This window comes from Stomoxys calcitrans, chromosome 3, assembly GCF_963082655.1.
Source record: "Stomoxys calcitrans chromosome 3, idStoCalc2.1, whole genome shotgun sequence".
Lineage (NCBI taxonomy): Eukaryota > Metazoa > Arthropoda > Insecta > Diptera > Muscidae > Stomoxys > Stomoxys calcitrans.
Genome location: NC_081554.1, coordinates 187972459 through 187986198, shown reverse-complemented (window position 1 = coordinate 187986198; position 13740 = coordinate 187972459). Strand labels below are relative to the sequence as shown.

The window sequence follows — 13740 nt, the reverse complement described above, 5'->3', positions numbered from 1 at the left end:
AAAAGTTTGAATAGCACACTTTTCTATAGAAAAGTTTGAATAGCATTCTTTTCTATAGAAAAGTTTGAGTAGCACACTTTTCCATAGAAAAGTTTGAATAGCATACTTTTCCATAGAAAAGTTTCAATCGCACACTTTTTCATACAAAAGTTCGAATAGCACACTTTTTTATGGAAAAGTTTGAAAAGCATACTATTCTACGGAAAAGTTTAAGTAGTATAATTTGTTTGAGTAGCACACTTTTCTATAGAATAGTATGAATAGCACACTTTTCTATAGAATAGTTTGAATAGCACACTTTTCTAAGAAAAGTTTGAATAGCACACTTTTCTATAGAAAAGTTTGAATAGCATACTATTCCATAGAAAAGTTTGAATAACACTTTTCTATAAAAAAGTTTAAGTAGCATACTTTTCTATAGAAATGTTTGAGTAGCATACTATTCCATAGAAAAGTTTGAATAACACTTTTCTATAAAAAAGTTTAAGTAGCACACTTTTCTATAGAAATGTTTGAGTAGCATACTATTCCACAGAAGTTTGAATAACACTTTTCTATAGAAAAGTTTGAATAGCACACATTTCCATAGAAAAGTTTGAGTAGCACACTTCTTCATAGAAAAGTTTAAATAGCACAATATTCTACAGAAAAGTTTGAATAGCACACTTTTCTATAGAAATGTTTAAGTAGCACACTTTTCCATAGAAAAGTTTGATTAGCACAAATTTCCATAGAAAAGATTGAGTAGCACACGTTTCCATAGGAAAGTTTGAATAGCACACTTTTCTATGGAAAAGTTTGAGTAGCACACTTTTCTATAGAAAAGTTTGAATAGCACACTTTTCTATAGGAAAGTTTGAATAGCACACTTTTAGAAAAGTTTGAGTAGCACAATATTCTATAGAAAAGATTGAGAAGCACACTTTTCTATAGGAAAGTTTGAGTATCACACTATCCCATAAAAAAGTTTGAGGAGCACATTTTTCTGCAGAAAAGTTTAAGCACACTTTTTTTTTGGAGAAGTTTAAGTTGCTTTCAAACATTTCTTTTAAAAAAATATTTTTTACAATATTGTCTATACATATATGCTCTTCCAATGCCTCTTTACCACATCTTATACATTTTTTTTACATTTATTAAATCATCTTCTTTAAGTTTGTGGTTTACTAGTGATCTGCGTTGTTTTATATTTTTTACATGCTCTGGGAATCACGTTGTTTTGCCATTCGTTCAACCACAGGATTAGTCTTTAAAACCTCAAAATCTTTTTGTAGAACAGAAATAAGTACTTTAAACATGAAACCATTGAACAACAGCAATGAGTCATACTTATTATACCACACAAAAACAAACGAACGGAAAAAATTTAAATACATTTTTTAAATTGAAGAGAAAATTTAAATTTTAATTAAAATTCTTTTAGAGTGTATTTTCTAACAATTAAAACCCAAAAATGTTGATTGGACGTATATGGTTCATGTCATGCGTTTCTTTGTTCATTTGCTTAGTGATGGACACATGCCAAAATGAGAAATTGTTTTGTATGTATTTCACTTGAACATTCTAACAGAGTTTATAAAATTTTTATTTTTTTGGAAAATTTTGTAAAAATCTTACAAAATTGTGCTTTTATTTGAAATTGCTTAAATGTAATTTTTGAAAAAAACTAAGCAGAAAAAAATTTTTCCGGAAAAATGTCAAATTCTTTTCTAAAAATTTTTAAAATTTTAAATTTTTTTGTAAATTTTTTTATTTTTTAACAATTTAAATATTCAAGTTTTTTTTGAAGATTAGTATTGAAAAATTTATTCGGCAAAATTTCTGAAAAATATAATTAATATAATATAATTTTTAAATATATAAAATTTTTTTTTTAAATTTAAATTTTTTTTTGATTTTTTTTTTGTTTTGCGTAAATTTCTTATTTTTTTATTTATTCGTTTTCTTTTCTATTTTTTCGTGTAATTTCCCTCTATATTCAAATTAGTTTTTTTAATAAATTCCAGTTGCTATTCTAAATTACATTTGAAGGTGAAATCAATTGGGGAGATAACAAAAGCAGCAAATTCGCTTATATTTATGCACATTTTTTTCCAACAAAAAAGTAAACCAAAGGCGGAATTTGCAAAAAAATCTACTTTTCTGTATTGGTGACATGGTTAAAAATTTAAAACGCAAAAGTATTCTCCACTGAGACTATGAGCAAAAAAAAACTAAAAAAAAGAGATATAATTTAATTGAATTGGTCGTATGTGACAAAATGGCAACACTGCCCTCCTTCCTAAGCTGGGAAGCAGCACACTGCGCTGCATATAAAATTCTCAAGTGACAGACAGAATTCCAAACGAGATCATATCATAAAGATATTAAAAAATTAACAATGACAAGGTCAGACATGATAAGCTAAAGATATTTAAATAATAAAAAAAATAAACACCAACAAGCCGAAAACGACAATAACACCAATTAGGAGGAGTGTAATTAAAACGAGTATTGAAAATTCAAAATTTAATATCTTACAAAAACACAAACTGGTCACCAAAAATAATTAAAAAAGTTTCAACTCATTTCCGAAATCAATAAAAAATTGCCCCTCTAAATGAATATCTGTTCACTAATCATTAAAGCCCCCCATTACATCTCATTTTGGTTGATTGAGTAGAACAACTGGGCTCGGGGCCACTGCCCTCGAAAAGACTTTGTTAAGCATGTGAATTTCTCATGTAAGGAAAACCACAATACTTGATATTGTAAAACAAAATAACCGTACATATCGACTTAATTAATAACATGTAAATGACCTAGAAAAACGCTAGAAATTGCTTGCCTAGGGTGTTGTAAACACAAATATATCAAAAATAAATCTAGGAGAAACAAAACAATTAAGCAATCTAGAAAATTATTAATTTTCAAGTGGACCTCAGACAACAATTTTTGGCTTATTTACAAAAACAGAATAAGAATGAAAATGTTAAATTAATAAATGGATAAATTCTATAGACACGTTTTCTGTGCACAAGTTTGGTTTCCAAACCATTCTATAGAAAAGTATACTACTTTAACTTTTCTCTAGAAAGGAGTCCTACTCTAAACATTTCTATGGAAAAGTGTGCTATTGAAACTTTTCTAAATAAATGCTTGCAACTCAAACTTTTCCATGAAAAAGTGTGCAAAAGTGTGCTACTCCAACTTTTCCATAGAGAAATGTGATACTCAAATATTTTTAAAGAAAAATGTGCTATTCAAACTTTTCTATAGAAAAGTGTGCTACTTAAACTTTTCTATAAAACAGTGTGCTACATAAACATTTTTACAGAAAAGTGTGCTACTCAAACTTTTCTTTGGGAAAGTGTGCTACTCAAACTTTTCTACGGAAAAGTGTGATACTCAAACTTTTCTGTAGAATAATTTGATTATTTTCTATGGATAAGTGTGCTATTTAAACACTTCATGGGAAAGTGTGCTATTCAAACGTTTCTATAGAAAAATATGTAACCAATCTTTTTTAAAGAAAAGTGTGCTACTCAAACTTTTTTATAAAAGAGTTCTTCTCAAACTTTCCTATAAAAAGTGTGCTACTTAAACAATCCATGTGAAAAGTGTGCTATACAAACTTGTCTTAAGAAAATTGTGCTAATTAGACTTTTCGATAAAATAGTGTGTTTCTCAAAATTTACTATTGAAAAGTGAACTCCTCCAACTTTTCTATAGAAAGGGGTCCTACCCTAAATGTTTCTATGGAAAAATGTGCCGTTCAAGCTGCTCTACTGAAAATATGCTATTCAAACTTTCCTAAATAAATGTGTGCATCTCAAACTTTTCTATGAAAAAGTGTGCAAAAGTGTGTTACTCAAAATTTTCCATAGAGAAATGTGCTACTCAAACATTTCTAAACAAAAATGTGCTACTCAAACATTTCTAAACAAAAATGTGCTATTCAAAAATGAGCTATTTCTAAAGAAAAGTGTGCCATTCAAACTTTTTATAAAAATGTGTGCTACTCAAAATTTTCTATAAAAAAGTGTGCTACTCAAACTTTTCTATACAAAAGTGTGCTACTCAAACTTTTCTATGGAAAAGTGTGCTATTCAAACTTTTCTATGGAAAAGTGTGCTACTCAAACTTTTCTGTAGAATAGTTTTATTCTTTTCTATGGAAAAGTGTGCTATTCAATCGTTTCTATAAAAAGAATGTAATTCAATCTTTTTATAGAAAAGTGTGCTACTCAAATATTTTTATAAAAAAGAGTGATTCTCAAACTTTCCTATAAAAAGGGTGCTACTTAAATTATGCAGTAGAAAAGTGTGCTACACAAACTTATCTAAAGAAAATTGTGCTATAGAAAAGAGAACTCCTCAAATTTTTCTGTAGAAGAGAGTCATACCCTAACCATTTCTATGGAAAAATGTGTCATTGAAGCGGCTCTTTTGAAAATGTGCTATTCAAACGTTTCTAAATAAACGTGTGCAACTCGAACTTTTCAATGGAAGAGTGTGCTACTCAAACCTTGTTATAGAGAAATCAATTAATTCTAAAGAAAATTGTCCTATTCAAACTTTTCTAAAGATATGTGTGTAATTCGAAATTCCTGCAGAAAACTGTGCAAAATGTGCTACTTCAACATTTTTATAGAGAAATATGCTACTCAAACTTTTCTAAAGAAAAGTGTGCTGTTCAAACCTTTTTAAATAAAGGGTGCAGCTGTAAACTTTCTACGATAAAGTTTACAACTCAAACCTTTATATAAAAAGGTGTGCTATTAAAACTTTTGTATAATCAGCGTGAAACTTAAATTTTGTATAGAAAATGTGCTACTCAAACTTTTGTAGGGAAAAAAGAACTAGTCTAATTTTCCATAGAAAAATATGCTACTCAAAATTTTCTAAAGAAAAAAGTGCAACTCAAACGTTTCTATGGAAAAATGTGTTATTAAAACTTTTCTATAGTAAAGGTTGCCATTCAAACTCTTCTACATTAAACTGGAAGTGTAAATCGGGCGACATATATCTAAATCTGAACCGATTTCTATGAAACTCACTATTAAAGTTGAAGACGATCGGATGGAAACTGCGACCTTTAGTTTGTATACAAATTAACATGGACAGACAGACATAGCTAAATCGAATCGGAAAGTGATTCTGAGTCGATGGGTATACTTATCAATTGTTCCATCTCTCTGCCTTTTGGGTCTTACAAACAAATGCACAAGTTATAATACCCTGTGCCAAAGTTGTGTTGTAGGGTATAAAAAGGCTTCTCAAATTTTTTTAACAAAAGGGTTCACAAAATTTTCTATAGAAAAAGAGTGCCACTGAAAATTTTTAATAGAAAAGCCTGCTACTCAAACTTGTTTAAAGAAAAGAGTGCTCCTGCACATTTCTATAGAAAAGTGTGCTACTCAAACTTTCTTTGAAAGTGTTTGCTACTCAAACTATTCTATAGAGAAGTGTGCTACTCAAACAATTCTATAAAAAAAGTGTTACACAAACTTGCCTAAAAAGAGTGATTCTCAAACTTTTCTCCAAAAAAGTGTGCTTCTCTAAAAAAGTGTGCAGCAGAAAAAAGTGCTACTCAAACTTTTATATTGAAAAGCGAACTTATTAAAATTTTTTAAGTAAATTGTGCTTCTCCAACTTTTTTATTCAAACTGAGCTCCTCAAACTTTGCTGTAGAAAATTGTGATATTCAAACTTTTCTATAGCAAAGTGAACTCCGTTCCGTTAATACTTAAGTAAAAAGGTGTTGTACTCAAATCTTTCTATAGAGAAATGTGTTACTCAAACTTTTCTTACGAATAGTGTGCAATTCAAACTTTTCCATAGAATATAATGCTACACAAACTAGTCTAAAGAAATGAGCGCTACTGAAACTTTTCTATAAAAAAAGTGCGTTTCTCAAACTTTTATATAAAAAAGTGTTCCAATAAAACATTCTAATGAACATGGTGTTCCTCAAACTTTTCTGTGGAAAGGTGTGCTACTCAAACTTTTCTATGGAAAAAAGTGCTATTCAAACTTTTCTATGGAAGAGTGTACTATTCAAACTTTTTATATAAAAAAATACGCTACTTAAACTTTTTTAAAGAAAAACAAACTAAAGCAAACTTGTCTATAGAAAAGTTTGAGAAGCAAACTTATCTATAGAAAAGTTTGAGAAGCAAACTTGTCTATAGAAAAGTTTGAGAAGCAAACTTGTCTATAGAAAAGTTTGAGAAGCAAACTTGTCTACCAAGTCTACCAAGTTTGTCTATAGGACCAAGTTTGCTTCTCAAACTTTTCTATAGACAAGTTTGGTCCTCAAACTTTTTATTAAGAAGTGTGCTTCATAAGTTTTCCTGTAGGAAGTGTGCTTCTCAAACTTTTCTGTTGACATGTTTGCTTCACAAACTTTTCTATCAATAATTTTCTTTCTCCATTTTTTTCTTTTCATAAGTTTGAGCATCAGACGTTTTATAAAAGATTTTATTTCATTTATTGTGTATAATTTTAATTAAATCTCATGTTTAATATTTGTTATGTATTTTCCAGCGTTTATTGCAGTAATTGTCTTATTGTTGTATTTACACATAATTGTTAATTATTAAAGACTTAACTGACATGGCAAAGTAGTATGACGTGAGATTGAGATCAAGTGCATTATTAATGTCGCTTTGTCATTTCCCTCGGTAATTGTTATTATATTTTCACTTTCATCTTTTGACGGTGCATTGCTATATGGCCAAGCGGACGGTCAGTCGCTTATTCATTAAGGCGTCCATTGGTCTGGAAAGCTTTTTTCAACTACTTTATATTGCAACATTCACTTCTGCCAAGGCGATTGGATATTGCAAATTATGCAGCAGAATGGTTAATTTGAATGACAAGTGATCAACAATTCTTAAATTTTTGAAAATTTGAAATTTCTCCCAAAAATTGTTTATCTCCAAAATATGAACGTAGCTCAGGGCAATGACCTTTTGCCAATGCAAAAGTTTTAATTTTCAAAATCAGCAATATCGTTTGTTTGTTTGCCAATTCATTTGTTGCATCGCGTCTACTTTGTCGCATGTCGTAATGCATTTTAAGTGCGAAAATTTCCACATAATGCCAAATGTTTTTTCTATGATGTATATGAAACTTTTGGCTTGCTTACCTTGTATATGAGATTTTGTTTTTGTGTGTCGACATTTGAAAAAAAATAGAAAATTAAATATTTTGTAAGCCAGCCAAACGGTCGACAGCTAATAGGTGATGTAAAATCTTAAATGCAGTCTGTCGAATTTTCTGTAATTTTTTGTTATTTTTTTTTTTGGTAAAAATTGGCAATAGGAGTATTGGAATGGATAAGGCACCTGTAGCTTAAACATTAAATATTATGACATTTTTAAGGTAAGGTAAATGTGTATGAGAATCAATAAAATTTAAGGATTTTATCAACCCAAAAAAATTAGAAAAAGCTGATGCTCAGTCTCAAAGATGGTTACAAGTTTCAAACCACCTATTCCCAGTTCTCTTTTATTCAACTCAATAAAATCATAAATCACTGTCCATGGAGAGCATCATCAGTATGCAAGCCAATCTAGTATTTTCACATTTTTGTAATTTTCACATTCAATTGTATGCAAGTGGCCCGTGCTTGCAAACCAGATCACTACAAATGGAATGATTTTTTTTTATTTTTGCTCGGTTTTGGTTTTTTGATTATTTTTAAATTTATTCACTGCACCACATCACATCACACCACAATAAGTAATTTTTCATATTTTGCTACAAATTTGTCATCATATGTACATAATCATTTTCATATAATCGCCAAAGAGCAATGAAGACAGCAAAGGCGACGATGGTTTGGCCGAGATAGGGATATTGCCATTTTCCAGTCAGGTTTCTGCTCGTTTGTCTGGCTCTCTGACTCTTTTTTCTTAAGTGGTTTGAAGAAAATTTTATGCCATAAATTTTACTTTCATACTGGATGGAGGTACAATGAACAGACCAAGGAGTGTAGACACTAGGTCTAAATATGTATTCTAAGAAAATCTGCAACAAATTGTATACACATACAATGTATGCCTAAATCGGGCATACAGCCTACGCAATGGCCATACGCAATTAATATGGGCAAATGCATATATGTAACGCAAAAAAAAAAAAAAATCAACCAAACCAAAAAAGGTCACTAAAAGAAACATCAATCCTCATATATTTTTCTTATAACTAAAAAATTTTAACGGAAAAATAGTTTAAAAGTCATAGGAAAATGAATAATTTATTGAAAAGTCTCAAGGCCCATTTGAGGAGTAAAATAGATAGAAAAATTTTATCAATAGGAAGTTTAAATCATACAGTTATAATTTGCGAGTCAAAATTGTCCCAAAACAAACGAACTTGTGCTAAAAAAAAGTTTGAGAAGCAAATTTGTCTATAGAAAAGTTTAAGAGGCAAACTTGTCTGAAGAAAAATTTGAGAAGCAAACTTGTCTATAGAAAAATTTGAGAAGGAAACTTATCTATAGAAAAGTTGGAGAAGCAAACTTGTCTATAAAAAAGTTTGAGAAGCAAACTTGTCTATAAAAAAGTTTGAGAAGCAAACTTGTCTTTAGAAATTTGAGAAGCAAACTTATCTATAGAAAAGTTTGAGAAGTAAACTTGTCTATAGAAAAGTTTGAGAAGTAAACTTGTCCATAGAAAAGTTTTAGAAGCAAACGTGTCTATAGAAAAGTTTGAGAAGTAAGAACCAAACCGAGAAGTTTGAGAACCAAAAATGGTCATAAAAAAGTTTGAGAACCAATTTTGTCCCTAAAAAATTCGAAAAGCAATCTTGTCTATAGAAACATTTGAGAAGCAAACTTGTCAACAGAAACGTTTGAGAAGCAAGCATAATTATAGAAAAGTTTCAGAAGTAAATTTGTCGCAAGAAAAGTGTGAAAACGTTGGTGCAAACTTTTCTACACAACTCTTTGAGAAGCAAAATGGTAGGTGAAAAAATTTGAGAGGCAGCATTCTTAATATAAAAGTTAGAGAAGCAAACTTGGCTACAGAAAGTTTTGAGAAGCAAACTTGTTTAAGCAACAAACTTGTCCGTAGAAAAGTTTGAGGAGCATACCTTTGCTCTTGAAAAGTTTGAGTAGCTAACATCTCAATAGAAAAGTTTGAGAAACCAATTTTTGAATAGAAAAGTTTGAGAAGCAAACTTGGTTATAGGGCCAAATTTGTCTACGGAAAACTTTAAGAAACAATAAGACTATAGAAAAGTTTGAAAAGTAAACTTGATATGGAAAAGAATGAGTATTAAACTGGTATACAAAAAAGTTTGAGCGGCAGACTTTTCTGTAGAATTTTTTAGTTGCACACAGTTCCGTGGAAAAGTTCGATAAGTATACTATTGCATAGAAAAAGTTTGCGTAGCACACTTTTTAGAAAATTTTGAGATGCAAGCTTGTCTGTAGAAGAATTTGAGAAGCAAACTGGTCCATAGAAAATTTGGAGTAGCACACTTTTGCATAGTAAAATATGAAAAGCACACTTTTCTACAGAATAGTTTGAGTAGTATACTTTTGTATAGAAAAGATTGAGCAGTACACTTTTCTGTACAAAAGTTTAAAAGTACACTTTTCAACAGAAATGTTTGAGTAGCACCCTTTTTTACTAAAAATTTTAACAGCATATTTTTAAAAAAGTTTGAGTAGCACACTTTTTATGAACAAAAAGTTTGGGTTTTCATAAAAAAAAGTTTGATGGGGAAACTTTTCTATAAAAAAGTTTGAGGAGCACACTTTTCAAAAGAAAAGTTTGAGAAACACTATATTTTTTAAAGAAAAGTTTGAGTGACACACTTTTGTATAGAAAAGTTTTAGTAGCACTTTTATCAGAAAAGTTTGAGTAGCATACTTTTCCACAAAAATATTTGAGCTGCACATTTTATAAAAAAGTTTGAGTAGCACACTTTTCTGTAGAAAAGTTTGAGTAGCACACTTTTCTGTAGAAAAGTTTGAGTAGTACACTTTTCTGTAGAAAAGTTTGAGTAGCACACTTTTCTGTAGAAAAGTTTGAGCAGCACACTTTTCTGCAGAAAAGTTTACGTAGCACACTTTTCTGTAGAAAAGTTTACGTAGCACACTTTTCTTAAAAAGGTTTGAAGGGGAAACTGTTCATAAAAGTTTCAGGGGAAAATTTTCATAAAAATGGCTTGGGGGGGAATTTAAAAAAAATTGCGAAGCCCACTTTTCAATAGAAAATTTTGAGAAACTCATTTTTAAAGAGAAGTTTGAACAGTTTTTTTAGTTTTTAGAGCACACAATAAGCCGAATACTGGCCAAGGTGTATGTCCAAAGTGACATGGGGCGGATTAATATATGCACCCTCTTTTCACATTTTATAACAAAGTTTGAATAGCGCATTTTTTTGCGAAAAAGATTCAGTATCACACTTTTCTGAAGAAAAGTTTTAGCAGTACTTTTTGAGTTTGAGTTGAGTTTGAGCAGTTTGAGTAACACACTTTTCCACAAAAAAATTTTAGATGCACATTTTATAAACAAGTTTGAGCAGCATACTTTTCTATAGAAAAGTTTGAGAATCACATTTTTCTATAGAAAAGTTTGAGTTAGATTTTTCTGTAGAAAAGTTTGAGAAGCTTATTTTTCTGTAGAAAAGTTTGACAAGCATATTTTTCTATAGACAAGTTTGAGAAACACATTTTTCTGTAGAAAAGATTGAGAAGCACATTTTTTGTAGAAGAGTTTGAGTAGCACACTTTTCTATTGTATAATTTGAGAAGCACTTCCATCGGAAAAATTTGAGTATAACACTCGTCTATAGAAAAGTTTGAGTAGCACACTTATCTAAGGAAAAGTTTGAGTTTCACGCTTTCCTATAGAAAAGTTTCAGTAGTAAAAGTTTGAGTCGCACACTTTTCCATAGAAAAGTTTGAGCAGCACACTTTTCTACAGAAATGTTTGAGCACTTCCGTCGGAAAAATTTGAGTATAACACTCGTCTATAGAAAAGTTTGAGTAGCACACTTATCTAAGGAAAAGTTTGAGTTGCACGCTTTCCTATAAAAAAATTTTCAGTAGTAAAAGTTTGAGTCGCACACTTTTCCATAGAAAAGTTTGAGCAGCACACTTTTCTACAGAAAAGTTTGAGTAGTACACTTTTCTACAAAATAGTTTGATTAGCACACTTTTGCATAGAAAAGTTTGAGTAGCATATTTTTTATAGAGAAGTTTTATTGACACACTTTTGTTTAAGGAGCGAATAATTTTGATCTCCAAACAACACCAAATATGTTGTTTGCAAACAATTTTTAAAGAAGGTTTATGCCCCATACTTAACTACACACAAATTCTCAAATTTTTAACAGCACTTTGTTCCTCAAAAACGAAATCCTCTCTCTTCATGTTTTACATATCCTACATTGATAAACATCTTCATTTAAAGCAATGTTTTTCGTGTCGTTGCACTAACAATTTGCAAAGTAATTTTTAACTTTACCTTGACATTTGCTGGGTGAGGTAAATTTAAATAGGAGACAATAATCTCTTGTCCCATTGCAACATCATCAATTCTCCAACAATGGACAATTGGAATTAAAACTTTAAAGCGTATGAAGGTATGAATCTTCCTCTAAAGGAAGATTTCTAAAAGTACCAGCCCAAAATGACGTTTATCTTATTTCAGAATCAAAACAAAGAAAAATCACAAACAATATCAAACACACCCAAATCATTTGGTGAATTCAGAATGGGGGTCTAGAACTTAAAAAAAAAAAAAAAACTATTCTATGTACAAGATGATGTCGTTGCTGATGCATTTTGCCTAGACTAAGGCCGTGTCTTCCCTCACACCCCTTTTTTCGTTTGATAGCTATAACAGTGTTGCCTCTCTCTGCCCTTTCTTTCGTTATAAATAGTTTTTCGATATCATCTCCATGCAAAAAAAACATAGAAAACTAAAAGACGTCTCTGAAAAAAGGCGACATTCAAACCTAAGTAGACTGCAGTGCAATGCATTGCAATAAAATAAATGGGAGACACATTTACTCAGCATTAGAGAGTCATCTAGTCAGCCAGCCAACCATTCATTGTTGATTTTATTTTCTGGAAAAAGAACCTCCATTGAATCATGTTCCATGTCTTTTTATGGTCGTTGGTTCCATGCTTGAGTTGGCCTACTAGCCTGGCCTTCTCTGGCCCGTCTGACTAACTGACTGTCTGTGTGGCATGAATAGATGCTTGTTCCGTCGCTTGCTTGCTTGGTTGGTTGGTAAGTGCCTGTCTACTTTAGTTTAACCATATATCATTTGCTTGTTCTTCCATCACTATTGATATATGGATTGTTTTTTTAAAGTGTCATGCCACTGTGTACGACGTATCAATCCTCCTCAATAAAATCATCGCTTTTTATTGATCTTCTCTCTAACAATTTACTTTCAATTAATTGTCTTCTTGATAAACATGCGGTAGTCATTGTATAGGCAACTTTTTATTTAATTGAACATTATTTGCGGAATTTTAATAAAAAATTAAGTGAAATAAAAAAGAAAAAAAATCTTTAGAAAAGTTTGAGATGCCAAACTTTTCTATAGAAAAGCTTGACAAACCCACCTTTTCGATAGAAAAGTTTGTGAAACATAGGTTTGCTTCTCAAACTTTTCTATAGAAAAGGTTTGCTTCTCAAACTTTTCTATAGAAAAGGTTTGCTTATCAAATCATCATGTTCCAAAGGTTTGCTTCTCAAACTTTTCTATAGAAAAGGTTTGCTTCTCAAACTTTTCTATAGAAAAGGTTTGCTTCTCAAACTTTTCTATAGAAAAGGTTTGCTTCTCAAACTTTTCTATAGAAAAGGTTTGCTTCTCAAACTTTTCTATAGAAAAGGTTTGCTTCTCAAACTTTTCTATAGAAAAGGTTTGCTTCTCAAACTTTTCTATAGAAAAGGTTTGCTTCGCAAACTTTTCTATAAAAAAGGTTTGCTTCTCAAACTTTTCTATAGAAAAGGTTTGCTTCTCAAACTTTTCTATAGAAAAGGTGTGCTTCTCAAACTTTTCTATAGAAAAGGTTTGCTTCTCAAACTTTTCTATAGAAAAGGTTTGCTTCTCAAACTTTTCTATAGAAAAGGTTTGCTTCTCAAACTTTTCTATAGAAAAGGTTTGCTTCTCAAACTTTTCTATAGAAAAGGTTTGCTTCTCAAACTTTTCTATAGAAAAGGTTTGCTTCTCAAACTTTTCTATAGAAAAGGTTTGCTTCTCAAACTTTTCTATAGAAAAGGTTTGCTTCTCAAACTTTTCTATAGAAAAGGTTTGCTTCTCAAACTTTTCTATAGAAAAGGTTTGCTTCTCAAACTTTTCTATTGAAAAGGTTTGCTTCTCAAACTTTTCTATAGAAAAGGTTTGCTCTCAAACTTTTCTATAGAAAAGGTTTGCTTCTCAAACTTTTCTATAGAAAAGGTTTGCTTCTCAAACTTTTCTATAGAAAAGGTTTGCTTCTCAAACTTTTCTATAGAAAAGGTTTGCTTCTCAAACTTTTCTATAGAAAAGGTTTGCTTCTCAAACTTTTCTATAGAAAAGGTTTGCTTCTCAAACTTTTCTATAGAAAAGGTTTGCTTCTCAAACTTTTCTATAGAAAAGGTTTGCTTCTCAAACTTTTCTATAGAAAAGGTTTGCTTCTCAAACTTTTCTATAGAAAAGGTTTGCTTCTCAAACTTTTCTATAGAAAAGGTTTGCTTCTCAAACTTTTCTATAGAAAAGGTTTGCTTCTCAAACTTTTCTAT

At 30.5% G+C, this 13740-nt stretch overlaps 1 protein-coding gene across 1 annotated transcript in view; it reads right to left on the bottom strand.

Moving 5' to 3' along the window:
• The window catches only part of LOC106081385 (GTPase-activating protein CdGAPr), a 216471-nt gene that overhangs the window by 82168 nt on the left and 120563 nt on the right, over positions 1–13740 (bottom strand). The window lies entirely within an intron of this gene.